We start from the raw sequence: 19214 nt of genomic DNA, 5'->3' as shown, positions 1-19214 counted from the left end.
CTTTGCAGAAATGTCTGTTCATGTCCTCTGCCCATTTCTTGATTGGATTCTTTGTCCTTTGGGTGTTGAGTTTACTAAGCTCTTGATAGATTTTGGATACTATCCCTTTATCTGAGATGTCATTTGCAAATATCTTCTCCCATTCTGTCAGTTATCTTTTGGTTTTGTTAACTGTTTCCTTTGCTGTGAAAAAGCTTTTGATCTTAATGAAGTCCCAGTATTTCATTTTTGCCCTTGCTTCCCTTGCCTTTGGTGATGTTTCTAGGAAGAAGTTGCTGTGGCTGAGATCAAAGAGGTTGCTGCCTGTGTTCTCCTCAAGGACTTCAATGGATTCCTGTCTCACATTGAGGTCTTTCATCCATTCTGAGTCTATTTTTGTGTGTGGTGTAAGGAATTGGTCCAGTTTCATTCTTCTGCATGTGGCTGTCCAATTTTCCCAACACCATTTGTTGAAGAGACTGTCTTTTCTTCATTGGACATTCTTTCCTGCTTTGTTGAAGATTAGTTGACCATGGAATTGAGGGTCTATTTCTGGGCTGTCTATTCTGTTCCATTGTTCTATGTGTCTGTTTTTGTGCCGGTACCATACTGCTTGATGATGACAGCTTTGTAATAGAACTTGAAGTCTGGAATCGTGATGCCACAAACTTTGGCTTTCTTTTTCAACATTCCTCTGGTTACTCAAGATCTTTTCTGGTTCCATATAAATTTTAGGATTATTTGTTCCATTTCTTTGAGAAAAATTGATGGTATTTTGATAGGGATTCCATTAAATGTGTAGACTGCTTTAGGTGGCATAGACATTTTCACAATATTTGTTCTTCCAATCCATGAGCATGGAATGTTTTTTCCATTTCTTTGTGTCTTCCTCCATTTTTTTCATGAGTACTTTATGTTTTCTGAGTGCAGATTCTTTGCTTCTTAGGTTAGGTTTACTCCTAGGTATCTTATTGTTTTGAGTGCAATTGTAAATAGGATCGACTCCTTATCTTGCTCTTTTTTCTATCTTGCTATTGGTATGTAAAAATGCAACTGATTTCTGTGCATTGATTTTATATCCTGAAACTTACTGAATGCCTATATGAGTTCTAGCACTTTTGGAATGGAGTCTTTTGGGTTTTCCACATAAGTATCATATCATCTGCAAAGAGTGAGAGTTTGACTACTTTTTTGCCGATTCAGATGCCTTTTATTTCTTTTTGTTGTCCGATTGCTGAGACTAGGACTTCTAGTAGTGGTGATAGTGGACAGCCCTGCTGTGTTCCTGATCTTAGTGGAAAAGCTTTCAGTTTTTCCCCATTGAGAATGATATAGTCTGTGGGTTTTTCATATATGTCTTTGATGATATTGAGGTATGTACCCTCTGTCCCTACATTGTGAAGAGTTTTAATCAAGAAAGGATGCTGTACTTTGTCAAATGCTTTTTCAGCATCTATTGAGAGTGTCATATGGTTCTTGTCCTTTCTTTGACTAATGTAGTGTATGACATTGATTGATTTGTGGATGTTGAACCAACCTTGTAGCCCAGGAATAAATCCCATTTGGTTGTGGTGAATAATCCTTTTAATGTACTGTTAGATCCTATTGACTAGTATTTTGGTGAGAATTTTCACATCTATATTCATCAATATCCTTGATAAATCAAGAATATTGGTCTGTGGGGCACCTGGGTGGCTCAATGGGTTGAAGCCTCTGCCTTCAGCTCAGGTCATGATCCCGGGGTCCTGGGATCGAACCCCACATCGGGCTCTCTGCTCTGCAGGGAGCCTGCTTTCTCCTCTCTCTCTGCCTGCTTGTGATCTCTGTCTGTCAGGTAAATAAATAAAATCTTTTTTTAAAAAAAGAATATTGGTCTGTAATTCTATTTTTTGATGGGGTCTTTGTCTGGTTTTGGGATCAAGGTAATGCTGGCCTCATAAAATGAGTTTGGCTGTTTTCTTCCATTCTATTGGAAGTTTTCCTTCCATTCTAATTTTTGGGACAGTTTCAGGAGAATAGGTATTATTTCTTCTTTAAATGTTTGGTAGAAATCCCCTGGGAAGCCATCTGGCCCTGGGCTCCTGTTTTTTGGGAGATTTTTTTTTTTTTGAAGATTTTATTTATTTATTTGGCACAGAGAAAGAGAGAGATCACAAGCAGGCAGAGCAGCAGACAGAAAGAGAGGGGGAAGCAGGCTCCCTGGTGAGCAGAGAGCCCGATGCGGGGCTCGATCCCAGGACCCTGAGACCATGACCTGAGCCGAAGGCAGAGGTACCCACTGAGCCATCCAGGCACCCCTTTTTGGGAGATTTTTGATGACTGCTTCAAACTCCTTACTGGTTATGGGTCTCTTCAGGTTTTCTATTTTTTCCTGGTTCAGTTTTGGTAGTTTATATGTCTCTAGGAATGCATCCATTTCTTCCAGATTGTAAAATTTGCTGGTGTATAGTTGCACATAATATGTTCTTATAATGGTTTGTATTTCTTTGGTGTTGGTTGTGATCTCTCCTCTATCATTCATGATTTTATTAATTTGGGTCCTTTCTCTTTTCTTTTGTATAAGTCTGGTGAGGGATTTATCAATCTTATTAATTCTTTCAAAGAACCAGCTCCTAGTTTCATTGATTTGTTCTACTGTTCTTTTGATTTCTATTTCATTGATTTCTGCTCTGATCTTTATGATTTCTCTTCTCCTGCTGGGTTTAGGCTTCCTTTGCTGTTGTTTCTCCAGCTCCTTTAGGTGTAGGGTTAGGTTGTACACTTGAGGCCTTTTTATTTCTTGAAAAGGGCTTGTATTCTTGTGTACTTTCCTCTCAGGATCGCCTTTGCTGTGTCCCACAGATTTTGAACAGTTGTGTTTTCATTATCCTTTGTTTCCTGAATTTTTTCAATTCTTCTTTAATTTCCTGGTTGACCCATTCATTCTTTAGTAGGATGCTCTTTTGCTTCCATGTATTTGAGTTCTTTCCAACTTTCCCCTGTGATTGAGTTCTAGCTTCATAGCATTGTGGTCTGAAAATATGCAGGGAATGATCCCAGTCTGTTGGTACCGATTGAGACCTGATTTGTGACCCAGGATATGTTCTATTCTGGAGAATGTTCCATGTGCACTAGAAAAGAATGTGTTTCTCTTGCTTTGGGATGGAATGTTCTGAATATATCTGCGATGTCTGTCTTGTCCAGTGTGTCATTTAATGCCTTTATTTCCTCGTTCATCTTTTGCTTGGATGATCTGTCCATTTCAGTTAGGCGGTGTTAAAGTCCCCTACTATTATTGTATTATTGTTGATGTGTTACTTTGACTTTGTTATTAATTGGTTTATATACTTGGCTGCTTTCATATTAGGCACATAGATATATAAAATTGTTGGATCTTCTTGTTGGACAGACCCTTTAAGTATGCTATGGTGTCCTTTCTCATCCTTTATTGTACTCTTTGGCTTAAATCTAATGTATGTGATCAAGGTTTGCCACCCCAGATTTCTTTTGATGTCATTAGCATGGTAAATTGTTTTCCACCCCCTCACTTTAAATCTGGAGGTGTCTTTGGGTCTAAAATGAATTTCTTGTAGACTCTTGTAGACTTCTTGTAGCATTTTGATGAGTCTTTTTTTTTTTAATCCATTCTGTTACCCTGTGTGTTTTGGTTGGGGCATTTAGCCCATTTACATTCAGGGTAACTATTGAAAAATATGAATTTAGTGCCATTGTATTGCCTGTAAGGTGACTGGCACTGTAGATCGTCTCTGTTCCTTTCTGGTCTATTATTTTTAGGCTCTGTCTTTGCTTAGAGGACCCCTTTCAATATTTCCTGTACGGCTGGTTTGGTGTTTGCACATTCTTTTAATTTTTGTTTGTCCTGGAAACTTTTTCTCTCACCTTCTATTTTAAATGACAGCCTCACTGGATATAGTATTCTTAGCTGCATATTTTTCTCATTTAGTGTTCTGAATATATCATGCCAGTCCTTTCTGGCCTGCCCGGGCTCTGTGGATAGGTTTTCTGCCAATCTAATATTTCTACCATTATATGTTACAGACCTTTTGTCCTGAGCTGCATTCAGGATTTTCTCTTTGTCACTGAGACTTGTAAGTTTTACTATTAGATGACAGGGTGTGGACCTATTTTTCTTGATTTTGAGGGGGTTTCTCTGTGCCTCCTAGATTTTGATGCTTGTTCCTTTGCCAAATTAGGGAAATTCTCTATTATAATTTGTTCCTGTATACTTTCTGCCCCCCTCTTTCTTTTTTCTTCTTCTGGGATCGCAATTATTCTAATATTGTTTTGTCTTACAGTATCACTTATCTCTCGAATTCTCCCCTCGTTGTTCAGTAGTTGTTTGTCTCTCTTTTGCTCAGCTTCTTTATTTCCCATCATTTGGCCTTCTGTATCTCTAATTCTCTCTTCTGCCTCATTCATCCTAGCAGTAAAAGCCTCCATTTTTTTTTTTTTAAGATTTTTATTTATTAAGGGGCGCCTGGGTGGCTTAGTGGTTAAAGCCTCTGCCTTCAGCTCAGGTCATGATCTCAGGGTCCTGAGATCGAGCCCCGCATCGGGCTCTCTGCTTGGGAGGGAGCCTGCTTCCCCCCTCTCTCTCTGCCTCCTTCTCTGTCTACTTGTGATCTTTGTTTGTCAAATAAATAAATAAAATCTTTAAAAAAAAAGATTTTTATTTATTTGACAGACAGAGATCACAAGTATGCAGAGAAGCAGGCGGAGAGAGGGGGGGAAGCAGGCTCCCTACCAAGCAGAGAGCCCAATGCGGGGCTCGATCCCAGGATTCTGGGATCATGACCTGAGCTGAAGGCAGAGGCTTTAACCCACTCAGCCACCCAGCCACCCCAGGAGCCTCCATTCTTGATTTCACCTCGTTAATTCTTTTTTTGATTTTATCTTTGTTAGATTTTTGTTCTTTTCCTCCAGAAAGGGATTTTATTTCTCCAGACAGGGTTTCTCTAATATCCTCCATGTCTTTTTCAAGCCCAGCTAGAACCTTGAGAATCATCATTCTGAACTCTAGATCTGGCATATTACTGATGTCTGTATTGATTCGGTCCCTGGCGGTTGGTACTGCCTCTTGTTTTTTTTTTTTTTATGGTGAGTTTTTCTGCCTTATCATTTCATCCAGATAAGAATATATGAATGTGGGGTGCCTGAGTGTCAGAGTGCAAAACAAGATGGAAACCCAGAACTTGGGGCTCAATATTATGAGATAGGTAGAAAATGAAATACGAAATTGGAGGAGTAGGAAGTTGGGTTTGCCAAAAGTCAGAACTTAGGTGGACAAGTGGAATGCATGTACAAGGATTTGTGGGTAGGAAATGCAGGCATTTGAAATAGTTTTTTGTGGAATTATAATGCCAGTTTGCACAGGGATGTGTAGTTAACTTAAAGGAGCAAGAATAGGGCAGATTCTAGTTTATATTCTCAGTAGTAATGAAAATAGTTGACATTTATGCAGTGCTTCAGAATTTATAAGACATTATTAATACATGGTATCCTATTTTGATATTTTTGAGTACCTTTTAGGGCAAGAGAACTACGATTTATCACAATTTTATAAATAAGGATTAATAGGTTTACATGACTTGTTCAAGTTCATATATATGATAAAGCTAAATATGTTAAATATTTTATTATTTATTTGAGAGAGAAAGAATGAGTAGGGGGAGGGGCAGAGGGGAGAAGAGACTCTCTCAACCAGACTTTGTGCTGAGCACTGAGTCCCATGTGGGGTTCGATCTCATCACCCTGAGATCATGACCCAAGCTGAAAACAAGAGTTGGATGTTTAACTGACTGAGCCACCCAGGCATCCCAGTAAACCTAAATTTTAAATCAAATACTTCTGAGTCCATGATATGCCAGGCATCCCAGTAAAGCTAAATTTTAAATCAAATACTTCTGAGTCCATGATATTTTAAAATATACCATAATTTATTATTTTTTTCTGATAAACTTCCACCAAAGTATCCTGGTTAACTGTTCCCCAGACTTCCAATGCAAGTCCAACAAATTTATTTCCTTTTATTTCTGTGCACAAAATACACACTCCATTCCTAGCCACATTACCATGGTAGAAATGGTAGAAAATGATGTTGGTAGAAAATGGTAGAAAATGATGTTGGCCATTCCCAGGCCTGGACTGTAATGCAATACTTGTCCCCCTCTCTCTTACTGTCTTAATGTCAATACCCATAGCAGCCTGAGAAACCATACGTTGAAAATGGGAGAGTCTCCATCAACTTGAGTATTTGAATCATATTTGAAAAGAGCCCTTCCTCCTCCAAGAGATCATTTCTATTGAATTTACGGAGTAAGAAGTAAACTTCTATCAAGTTAAGCCACTGAGCATTTGGGTTTCATCTAATTCTTATAGCAACCAATGTTACCTTAGTGATGTACTCTCTTTACATTATCTACATGTAGCCTCTACTACGTAAGCATTTCTCTCTTAGTTGCTTATCTGTGACTGAAGTTATTTGGGGTAGGTGCCCACCTTTTTCTTTAAGACTGCTTTTATACCATTACTTCCATTTCCTCCTTAATCCCTCTGGTCATTGAAGCACATGGAATTAGGCTATATACTTTGCATCCCCCCCCCCCTTTTTTTTGCAGTAATCTCCTCCCTCCCTATCATGCCCCTCGTGCATTATCGATTTTAACTTAGTTTGCTAAATTTCTCATCATCACTATTTCTGTTTATTCTTTGACCACCTCTTCTTACCTCTCCAGTTCACTTTTACTCTAGTGTAAGTAAGTGAGAGTTCTCCACTCCAGTAATTCTTGGATGCCATTGGGAATCCCAGTCCACTCACTTTACTGTTATCTCACTATACAACATCCATCTTTACCTGGTTAAAATTTCTAAGTCTATTGTTAAATAATATCCATGTATACATAGTCAACTCCTTTGACCTACTCCTCATACTGTTTTTGTCTGGGAGAATTCCCGCCTTGAGTAAATTCAGCTTTGTTACTATTCCATCACTGAGTCAGTACAACTGAATGTAGCTAGAAGAAAGTGTAACAGCGCTTACTATGCTAACTTTAAATTTATGATAACAAACCTCAACTGGATTTGGTGTCTGGCCCTCCTTTACTTTCCACATATGCTTTTTCCAGTGATTCCATCCAGGTTTATAGCTTTAAACATGTCATATATGATTAACTCCCAAATGTGTATACCCAGCCTTAACTCTTCCTGCATAATCCACACGTGGATACCCTATTCTCTATGTGTCAACATAACAGGCATTTCAAATAGCTCAGCAGCCATGGAGACCGGAATGTAGGCTTTGTTCAATTTCCCAGCCATTCCGGCAAATTGGCAAAGGAAAAAACAACAACAACTAATAATTAATCAGTGCTTGCTTTGCACTGGGTCCCTTACACATAAAAATGATCTAATCGTCACAGAAAATCTATTAGGTAATACCATAATTATCATCTCTGCTTCAGAGAAGAGGAAACTGAGGTTCAGAGCCCAAATGGCAGAGTTGGTACTTAAATCAACTAAGCAGAAGTTAGCAGACATTTGTTGTAAAGGGCCAGACAGTAAATATTTTCAGGTTTGTGGACCATACTTCTCTGTTCCAACAAATCAGCTCTGCTCTTTTCGTGTGAAAGCCGTCACAAAGAATGCATAAGTGATAGGCTACATTTGACTTAACACGTGGTAGACTGGCAACCCCAGCTTTAAACTGTTATTGCTGTATTGCCTGGGTAAAACGAATGGTCGAACGAACAAATGGACAAATGAATGAATGAATGACACCCTCTTTGGTACCAACCCTCCCCTGCTTTGTTTCCCCGAGTTGTCTCATGAGTATTCATGAGTATTCATGAGACTGCTAGAGAGTCATGTCACTGGCAAGGGGAAGAACACCACAATCACTCTTCAGGGCTGAGTGAGGAACACAAAGGGAAAAATCTTACTAGATTTTACTAGTAAGTTTTTTTACTAGGGAAAAAACTTACTAGTGTTTTGTTCCTACGGTGGGTTAGGTGAGCAATGGTTCTAGCTCCCTGAGGCTCTCTTTGGATGGCTGAGAGATCTAAATCACAACTTTTTGTTCAGGGAATATGTTCCCTCTAGTATGGAGTCCTACTCTTTCTTACCAGAAGCTTCATGATCTGTTCTAAGTGTCCAGTGTCCTTATGCTCTATTCTTACCCCCTCCAGCAACCCAGGAGACCTTGAGGATTTGGAACATGCAGGTTCCCTCTCACTTTTAGGTCTGTGTATATCCTGTCCTTTCTGCCTGATAAACTAACTGCCTCACTTCGATGGCCAGGCTCACCAATTATTTGTTCTTTAGAACTCACTGGGATGCGATTTGTCTCCTGGAAGTCGTTCTAAACACTCCATGACAAGTGGTTGCCCTTGCTCTGCATCTAATAATCTCATGCTTGTTTCAACAGCAATTTTTAATCACTCTGCATGGAAATTGTTCTTTTGCTAGTCTGTCTTCCTAACACTGCCAGTGTTTTGAGAGTTGGCACCATCTCTTACCCATTGTTTTAAGTCCAGCACATAATACAGTGCCTGGTCCAGAGAGTCCCTCAGTAAATATCTGTTGAGTGAGTGATGCACATCAGATTTTTCTTAGGAGTGGCTGAAAGCAGCTTTATTGGTATTGTGTTCAGTAAACCTTGTTCCTGCTCTCTTGATATCAAGTGGTTGGAGCGATGCTTTCTGGGCCTTAGCTCAGCAGAGTGGGTAAATGACTGTGACTACTTCTAGCTGGAAAGCCACATATGTAACATTCGTCTCACAAGAGTATTAACTGCTCAGAAAAGCAGGGCTTAGGCTGGGTGATGGACACTGGGGAGGGTACGTGGTATGGTGAGTGTTGTGAATTGTGGAAGACTGAAGAATCACAGACCTGTACCCCTGAAGCAAATAATACATTATATGTTAATTTTAAAAAATTTAAAACAAAAAGAAGAGAGAAGAAAAGCAGGGTTTAGAAAATAAGGTTGTGTGGCTGGCTATAATCCTAGAAGTATTTAGTTAATGGCTATGCATGTAGTGGAAAAAGCTTGACCTTGGAATCAGGCTAATTTAGGTTCACATATCATCTTTTCCACTTTTAAACTTCCTTGAAGTTCAGTTTCCTGATGTACAGAATAAGGATAAAAATATATGTCCTGCAAGGTTTCAGCAATGTGGGAAAGGGATTAAAGAGAATATGCCCAGTACAATGTCATCTGGTAGGTTCTAATCACACATGGTAGCTGTAGCCGTGAAATGCTGTCATAATTCTTTGAAAACCACCTTAGAGAACTGCGGGGTCTAGGGTTGCTTACAAAACCCAAACATTGAGTTCAACGACAGCACCTACTTACATCATAATGTCAGATGGGAATTGTCTGCACTATTGGGTCTCCTATCCCTAGTAGGATTGAAGTAGATATAAGAGGCTCTGAAGTTTCTATAAATACACTTAACTCTTGGCCTCTTGAAACAAAGCATGTCAACCTATGCGTGTGTGAGTGCACATGCGAAAACACACACACACACACACACACACACACAGCTTTTCTGTTTTTGTTATTAGTTTGCCATTTGTTAAGCGTATGAGACATGAGAAACATTCTTAAGTTAGATAATGTTTTCTTCAACAAAATAACACTAGGGTAAGGGCTCGGACTGAAATTTAGCCAGAAGGTAATTGGTCGACAAAAGAGTTAATCACTGCAGAGGAGAGTGTTTGAGCAAGGATATAACTTTGCTTGTGGTTAGCTGTAAAGCTGGGGGGCAGGGGGGAAGCATTACAGGTGTTTTCCACGGCTTCTAGTTTCCCTAATGTCTGGGTGCTGCAAAGAGGTTTTTCCTCTGCCAGCGCATTTAGTTTACAAGATGATCCTCATATAAAACACAGTGGTTACATTCATGAGAACATATGCAAAATTAAACCACTGACCCAGTAATCAAATAAAACTTCCCATAAATTATTGAGCATGTTCTTTGCTTTTCTTAAAGCAGACAAACCTTTTGTCCCTGAATTTTCCAAATAAAATCTCTTGCAACAAACAGGAGATTCGTGGGTCCAGAATAGGGTGCAAGTAACAGAACTGTGGCCTCCCAGTGAGCTCAAAGGCCTCCCTCTGCTTCTTGGCCACAGGTTCTTGTGCCTGGCTCTGTTTACACAGGCTGGCCATGTAAGGCCGTACCTTGGGACATTAGTTGGTAAATCAGAACCCTGGATAAATTGGGCATAAGGTCTCACGATGTCTTGGATTTCACCCAGGCAGGCCTCAGGTAGAATCTGCTCCATATGGTGACTTATGTTAGGCAGATAAAATGCCTTATTTGGCATCAACAGGAGCCTCTGTGTTTCTTCGTGGGCAGCACAAATCAAGAACATACATGATAGCGGATCCTCTATTATGTATGATACTGTGGAGGAAGAGAGAATGGGAATATAAAACCCACAGAATATATTTAATAGGTTATCCTGCCCACCAGCCATACATAAACTCTTAACACATGGCAAAATCTTGGGATTTTACCATTCTGGTCATCTTTGGAGAGTTTCTCTGGTTGTTGTTTATCATGCTCGTTCTTATCAATCATCTAATGAGCTATCTGTGAGGCACCGTGGCAGGAACAGTGGAGGATGCCAAGGAGGAAGTAGGAGACGTAGTCCTTGCTGGAGATGACATGCCCACCCAGTCATGGTCATAGCTGCCTGGGGATGGCCTTCAAGTGAGAGAGGGAGTGCATGGGTCTCTGGAACTCAGATTAATTGGGGGATTCTAAATAAAACAGGACACACAGTCTCTTTGGAGGACTGTCTAGGGAAAAGGGAGGCTTTGGCCCTGGTGAGTCAGGATTCCAAGCCCTTTCTTATTCCTAAGGTTGGTGAATGAAAGCCAAGGTGAAAAGTTATCTACAGTGTAAGGCCATATATCAGGGTGTACAGGTGTGTCCACATGGGGCACCCAGCAGCAGAGTACATTCTGGTAGTTGCTCTCAGGCAGATCCTGTTGGTGGAGGACTGGCCTATTGCAAACTATGCTGTGATTCTGTGAGTCCTTCCCAGATTTTCCCAGGGCCACCTTCTCCTACATTTGATATTCCATAACATTTCCTATAACACTCACAAGGAGATGGAGTCATTCAGATGCTTTTTGTGGCTGGGAACTGATGAGCTCAGGTCCAATGGGAGAATTTCTTCTAGGTTTTCTTTACGAGACATGACTCCACACTGACAGCTTCCCCCTCTGTGTTCTCATTCTTCTCTCTCAGCACTTAAAATATTGAGTTTCAACTTATGTGGGCTAGATTATAAACTTCTTGAGGACAGGAACCACATCTCCTTTCATTTCCATACATCAAGTACCTAGTACAGCACCTGGTGCAGGGGAAAACCCCATTCAATATTCACAATTCTGTGAATGGGAGTTGAGGAAGCCTTCCAGATTACAGAAAAGGACACACCTGAACCCAACCCCACCCACCCTGATTTTTCTTGATCAGTGATTATGTCTACATTATCCCATGCAATTAAATACCAGCATAAATGGAGGGAACAAAGAATGCAGTGACTCTAAAATCATTACTCTGTGGTCTCAGGACACACGGGCAATAGCACTGCCTTACTTTCCTCGTCGGCTTGATTAATATTAATTAATGTCTCTCTCCTGACTGTATTTCAGTTAATGGAAGGGAAAGCAACTCTCAGGTGTGTGGGATGAGGGACGACTGGACTGTTGTTAACATTTCAATTGAAGAGTTTACACGCGGTTAAAAATCTATACTGCTGTGTATGCTTTGGTAGAATAAATGTTTATCATTTTCAGTATTTATTGACTGCCTACTGTGTGCCAAATACTCTCTTGGCAGGATGTTTCCTGAATGATCTCATAATTTACTTCAGGGATTTGGCTATGGATGTAGTTTAACATGATTGGAGAGAAAAATGGCTCCATTAATCAAACTGGTGGATTTGTAAATTAAAATATATGAATCAGGATTTATGTCCCTGTAGTACATTTATTATAATAAATATTAAAGTCTAGTGTTTGCTTTGGCAGCACATATACTAAAATTGAAACAATACATTAAAGATGAGCATGGCCCTTGCACAAGGAAGACACAAATTTGTGAAGCATTCCTTGTTTTTAAAAAAACATGTTAGAAGACTACATCTAGACTGTGTTAAATTAATGAATATTTTAATAAAGAAAAGGTCATTAAAAAATTTACTGGCAAATTATTTAGCTTGTAGGCTTTGTCCCAAGTCTTCTGATATTTGAGAACATATTAAATGTGTAGGCTGTGCTTTCTTTGCAATTTGATTATTGTGTAAAATGATTATTTAGTTGTTGAAACAGGGTGGAGCTTCCTTTACTTAGAAGTGCGTGTGTGTTTGGGCACATTTCTCCTGAGTTAGTTCAGAGTGATTATTTCCTTTGCTCTGCTTGTATTAACACTGCTGAATCTTTTTTCAATAAGAGAAACTGGTTGCAATTCCAGCTGTAAAATAGGCGAAGAACTTTCGGTAAAAACCAAAATTCTCTTCTATGTAATTGACCAGAAGGAGGCTCCCTTCCACCTCACTGCATAAAGTTAGGCTAAAGCTTCCAAACTTCATTCTTCCCCCGCAGTTCTACTATTCCCCAGGCTTTGTCTAGCATTGGTGGTGGTAGGGGCAGCACTACGAAATTTTCCTTTCAGGAATAGAATTTAAGCTTGCATCACGAGTAAGAAGATTTCAGGGACTATAATGTACCCTTTCCTTACACCAGCTCATTTGTAGATTTTTTTCCTACCTGAAGGACAATTAACAAAGATGTTGGGATAAAATTTTCCTCACTTGGGATATCTCAATATTCCTTATCTTAATTCCCAAGCTTTGTCTTCCTTATGGCTTTGTTCTGTCAAGGTTGTCCAATGCATTACATTTTTTATAAAATAGCATTTTGTTTTTAAATTTAATTTAATTTTTTTCAGTGTTCTAAAATTCATTGTTTATGCACCACACCAGTGCTCCATGCAATACGTGCCCTCCTTACTACCCACCACCAGGCTCACCCAACCCCCCCTTCCCCTCCAAAACCCTCAGTTTGTTATTTTATTTTTTAAGTAGGCTCCATGCCCAATGTGGTGCTTGAATTCATGACCCTGAGATTGAGAGTTGCATTCTTTACAGAATGAGCCAGCCAGGCACCCCAAGTCCAATACAATATTTTAAAAATTAGTATTTTGAGATAAATCAACAAGTCATTTGGATTTTTTTTTAAAGTATAGTTGTTGTCTCTACCTACCTATTCATCTTAGTCTCTATGCATCTGAAGTAAGAGATACACGTTTTAAAACATAGGATAATCATAACTCACCACAGAAAATGTGGTGAATTCACACCACAGAGGCTCTAATTACATTGCGTTTGACAATGAAAAAGCCACTAGTAGATTTGGAACAGAAACAAAAAGTGCAAAATCTTTGGCGAGTAAAGGGGGATGTGAGAGGTACCCACTGCTGTGGGTACACAGTTTATTATACGATGTGATGAGGTCATTTTGAATCAGTTTATTTTCAGGTTATTTTTCATTGTCAAGGAAGGCAGTTTATGGGGTTATTGTAAAAATAGCTTTGCTGCTTTTTCAGAAGACTTGCCCTTTAATAATGGAGCAGAGCTGGTTATGAAATACCCAACTGTGACTAATTTTGGAGGAGTAACATCTCAAATAAATTGTCTCCTGGAAATGCTGTTGGAGCTAGTGAACAGCAGAATGATGATGCGTTTACCTATGCTAATTGCTCCTTTGAGGGTTTTTTCCTAGACCAGGCACAGAGTAGACTGATGCTGTACTTCTAACCTCTTCTTGTCACAGAGGTTTCAGTTTTGGAGAATGATGATAGGCAGAATAATGACCCTCAGAAATGTCTGTGCCCTAATCCCTGGAACCTGTGATTATGTTACCTTGCATGGAAAAGGTAGGGAGCTTTGTACAGGTAATTAAGGTTATAGCTATTAAGATAGGGAGATTGTCATAAGTGGGGCCAATCTAATCACGTGATCCTTTGAGACCAGAGAACTTTCTACAGCTGGAGAAACATGTATCAGCAGAAAAGGAGAATTCCAAGTGTGTTGTTGGTTGTTCTGAGATTTAAGGGTCACATGTGAACTTGGAGAGAAGCCTTTAGAGAAGGACAGCCCCTGGTTGACAACCTGTAAAGAAATGGAGGCATCAGTCTTACAACCCCAAAGAATTTAATTCAGCCAACAGCATGAAGGAGCTTGGAATTAGATTCTTTTGCAGAGCTCCTACTAAGGAGTGCAGCCCTGCCAACATTTTGATTATTCGTTGATAATACCCATGTCAGGCTTATACCCTACAGAAACTGTGAGATCATATATTTCTGTTGTTTTAAGTCACTGAGTTTGTGTTAATTTGTTACAGCAACAACAGAAGACTAAATCACAGGATCTATTTTGAAGAAACTAGTACTTGGGTTGGATTGTCACTGTGGTGGTATACTGTTACAACAAACCATGTCTCCATGATTTTTTCCAGTGACTCTGGGCTTTAGCCAGTGAGTGTTAACACAAGGGTTCAAAGCAGAAGCTTAACAAATGTATTAATTTCCTATTGCTATTTTAAATTACACCAACTTCCTGGCTTAAAACAAAGTTATTATCTTATGGTTCTAAAGGTCAGAAGTCACACTGGGCTAAAATCAAAGTGTCAGCAGGACTGCATTCCTTCTGGAGGCCCCAGAGGAAAATCTATTCCTTTACCTTGTCCAGCTTCTAGAAGTTGCCTGCCTTCCTTGGCTTGGGGCCCCTTCCTTCATTTTCAAAGCATAACATCTTCAAATCTGTCTTACTCCTACCTCCCTCTTACAAGGAGTCTTGTGACTATTTATCCCTCCCAGATAATCCAGGCTAATCTTTCCATCTTCTCTTAATCACTTCCGTAGTCTCTTTTGCTATGAAGATAACATATTCACAGGCTTCAGGGATTAGTGCCTGGCTACCTTTGTGGGGGGCATTATTTTGCCTACCACAAAAAGTGTTTGCATGCCAGATTTATACTCCTAGAATGCTCACTTTTAGAATGTTTCTTTTTGGAACACAATTCCTATGCTACAAGGAAATCCAAGCAAGCATGTAGAGAGGCCTCCAAAGGAAAGAACCAAGGCCTCTGGCCAACATTCCCAACAGAGCGCCTAGCTAGCTGCCAACACCAACTCCTTGCCATGGGAATGAGACTGCTACAATAAACCTTCCAACTAACCCAGTGCCCAAGCCATCACCACAGAGCAGAACTTTCTGGTCAACCCACAGAATCATGAAGGATGATAAATTGTGTTTGTTATTTTAAACTCCTAAAGTTTGGGGGTGGTATGTTATGCAGCAATGGGTACTTGAAATGCTGCTGGTCTCTTTTATAACTACCTAACTACTTGAAATTGAGGAATTCTGACTAGAGGAAGATGGCTTCTTCTATCAAATATTCAGTATGAAACAGATGACATAGGTCAAAATACATAAAGTCTCTAGCTCAGCACCTGGCACATGGTAGTTACTGTAAAAATATTATCTTTTCCCAAGTAGTCTTTTTTACTGCAGACATTGAATTCTCACTCCCTATTAAAAGAGGGACTTTCTCTCTGTTAGAGAAATTTATTTAATATAGTATGTAACAAAATATAATGTATTATCATCTGATAATTTTGCTTGGTGGTCCATAATTTAAAGTTATATAGCCTTAACCTGAATAATATCTATATTCCAAAAAGACCTTTTCTTAGGAAATACATCTTAACTAAATTTTACAATATAAAGTGGAATCTGAAGTTCATATTGTTTAATTGTGCTGTCACACAAGAATCTTGGAATTTTTCTTAGTTTGTTCAATTGCTGTAAATGACTTCTGAAAGTAATATAATTAAACTTGTTATGGTTTATGCATTCATAGAATTCATAGAGCAAGCTGAGTATGTAACTGTTCATTTGGAGCCGAGTCAATTACCATTTGAAAATAGTTAATGGAGGAGCTGATTAGAATACGTTGCAAAGAGTCGTGATTTAATTTCACATCACCTAGAAAAATTTGATGTCATGTGTCTTAATGGCAGTTTTGAGGGGCATAGGATTGACATGTTTTCCTGAGCTAAGTGATATAGCCATGCTGACTCAATGAAAAACTCACATTTCAAAATACATGAAGTAATACAGTGCGACCTTATGTGATTAAATTCACCACCTGAGTATTAAAAATGTGAGTGAAGTTTGTAAGTAAGGTTTAAGCTCATTTAAAGCAGTGCACGGTGAGATTTGGCTGGAAATCCAGCTCACTGGGGGTGTTCAACTTTTCATAGCAAAACTGCTCAAATGGATTATGTTCACTTTGTGTTCAACTGGCTTTTTCCTCTCCCCACCTTAGAATCTCCACATCGAAGCTAGATTTTTTAAAAACTCACAAATCTGTCATGTCATTTCTCTACTTAAAGCTCCTTAGTGGTTCCTGGTTGCTGCCACATAAACTCCACATTTCTTAGCTCAGCAGACAGGATTCTATGTGATTTGCCTCTGCTGATTCTGCAGTCTTATCTCTTGACAGTTTCCTTCAATGGCTCCAGACTTGGAGAAGAACTTATAATTCTTTTTCTTCTCTAGACTACATTCAGCCACATGGCCTGGCTATTCCTTCCACATCCGCAACATCTTGTTTAAATATTCCTTCATCTTAGGAAGCTTTTCGTGACCCCTTTCCTAAAAATCAGGTAGCCTAAAATCAACTTCATGTGCACTCTAGTACCTCAGTTTTACTCATTTAATGAGGGCCAAATCACAATTGTTTGTTCAGTTGTCAACTGCCCTCCATTGAGCATAAGCACACTGTAGGGAGTACTGTGTCAGGTTCATTTTTGAATCGAATGCTGAATACAGTGCCTGGCACGTAGAGGAACTTAATACAAATTTACTACATGAAGAAAGATGTATTTATTCAAAGTGAGCAGAATATAAAAGAACCATTATCAGTGCCTCGCATTTAGGAGGCAGTGATTATACATTCATTCATTCATCCCTTATCATGGATCTGCACCACAGGATGCATCATTAGTTATATGCCATTTCCCACTGGCTTCCCATGTGTTATTTACAAAGGAGTAAGCTGTTGAACTGTATGGTAACATTGTATGAAGTAATTTTCTTGGAATGAAATAGGTTGGATCCTATAAAAGCTGAAACAGTAGCTTCTCTTTTTTTATTTTGTTTTGTTTTGTTTTTTGATGCTGTCTTTTTTTTTTTTTTTTAAATAATGTAAACTCCATGCCCAGTGTGGAGCTCAGTGTGGGACTTGAACTCATGACCCTGAGATCAAGACCTGAGCTGAAATAAAAAATCAGACATTTAACTGAACCACCCAGGCACCCCAAAACTTTGTGTCTTATGACATTTAACATACTCCCTTTCAGGTCTATATGGCTCCTTTTGATTTTGGTCTCAGAGCACATAGCTTCTCCTCAGAGAACTTTTCTTGACCACTAAATCCACATCCTCCCCATCTCCTATCTCTAGCTGGTGATCTCTAGTAACTATTACATCAAGGTTCAGTATCTTCCATTATACCTATCACTTCATAAAACTGTCTCACTTAAGAATTTCTTTTGCTTATTGACTATAAGCACCTTCCAAAATGAAAGTCTATGAGAATAGAGCCTTGCCTGTTGCTCCATTGTTTTGAACACCACCTGTCATGTGGTAGGTGAATGTATGCATGAAATAACCTTGTAAGAGAGCTTCCTCCAACATGACCACATGGAGCAGTGTCTCTCAGGATCACCTCAGCTGCCATTAGACAAATACTCAAAAGCACATGTGAGGTGATATAATTGATTAAATCTGTACATCTTTGATGACTTTCTATCAAGTCAATAGAACAGATGGCTGATTTTATCATCCTAACTGTTGGTGACTTTCACTGGAGAAGAGAGAAACTGGCCAAATGATCTTGTGTAATCTATTAATTTTGGAAAGTATTATGGCAAAACAACAGAGTTTTTTTTTTTTAAGAGAACATGAATAATATGAAAACATAATAATATATTTCCATAAAATTAGTTTCTGGGGGACTACTTAGTCATTTCTTCTTTGATTTTCTTGAGAGGGACTGTACCCTAAACCCTGAAAGGAAGACAGTGTTGAAAGGAAAATATGCTGATTTTCTCTGTACACCATAATGATTTCTTTCCATGGGAAGGAGAATGACATGTTGGGTGGGGCAGGAAGTCATTCATTGGCTCATAGTATTCAGTGGGTGAAGTAACTGTGCACATCTTCTCTCTGGCATTCCACAGGGGATGTTAGAGTCCATGATGATCCATGCTAATGTTTGGGTAAGAGAGTTTTATAGATTTAGTCTTCTCTGAGATAGGACCCAAGGTCTAAATTTTGGGAAAGAGTGGGACCACTATTAGGGATCTTTACTATTGCTCTAATGCAGCCAATACCAGAGTTCCACACGCATTTCATAGTTTATTTTGATCCCTGTTTAGTCTGCTTTATCTGTTTTTCAAATTTATTGGAACCTGTAGAAGAAAGGGCAAGAGAGTAGGCTTTCTAGAAACACTAACATGAGTAATTCTACTTCCATCATGAATGAGAATGTTTCTTTGGTTTTTTAGACAAAGAAAAATTTAGAGAATATGAGAATTGTATGTTACTACCATCAAAGAACAACAATGTGACATTAATTTTTCTAAATAAATGAAATGTGTGGAATCTAGCAATGCCTTTAATTCAGAATCCGGAAGTTGTGATATTGAAATGATATCTGTAGTGCTATGGTCTTCCTACTATGTGAAATCTGGAGCCAGGCCCAGTAGAAGACTGTATTTGACTAGAATCAGCTAAAACTAAAGAAGCAAATGTTTCTGGTTGTCAACTATTAAGCAATATACTGTTTTTCTTTATTTTTACTATTTCTATACACTTCTGCAATGTAATGGTAGCAAGCGCTAGTGTTAACTGGTAGGTTTCTATATTTATTTTAGAAACTGACACTTCATAAACATCAAAGCATGATTGCATAGTGCTGTTTCCCTATGTCTAGAAACTTAATCATCACTATCATCATTTGATATTCTTTATAGAGAGATGGGAAATAAAATAGGATTAGCTCTTTGTTTTCAGTTTAATTTGATCCTACTCTAAACTCCCAGGACTCTTATAATCTTATTTGACTATAACCCAGATTTAAACTATGGACG

General features: G+C 39.0%; 1 non-coding gene across 1 annotated transcript; it reads left to right on the top strand.

The window, feature by feature from the left end:
• Positions 1 to 12006: 12006 nt before the first annotated feature.
• Positions 12007 to 12111, top strand: LOC123947769. The gene has a single exon (XR_006819811.1). It is a non-coding gene; the product is annotated as a U6 spliceosomal RNA (small nuclear RNA).
• The last annotated feature ends 7103 nt before the right edge of the window (positions 12112 to 19214 follow it).

The sequence above is a fragment of the Meles meles genome, chromosome 7 (assembly GCF_922984935.1).
Source record: "Meles meles chromosome 7, mMelMel3.1 paternal haplotype, whole genome shotgun sequence".
Lineage (NCBI taxonomy): Eukaryota > Metazoa > Chordata > Mammalia > Carnivora > Mustelidae > Meles > Meles meles.
This window is presented reverse-complemented; position numbering and strand designations above follow the sequence as displayed.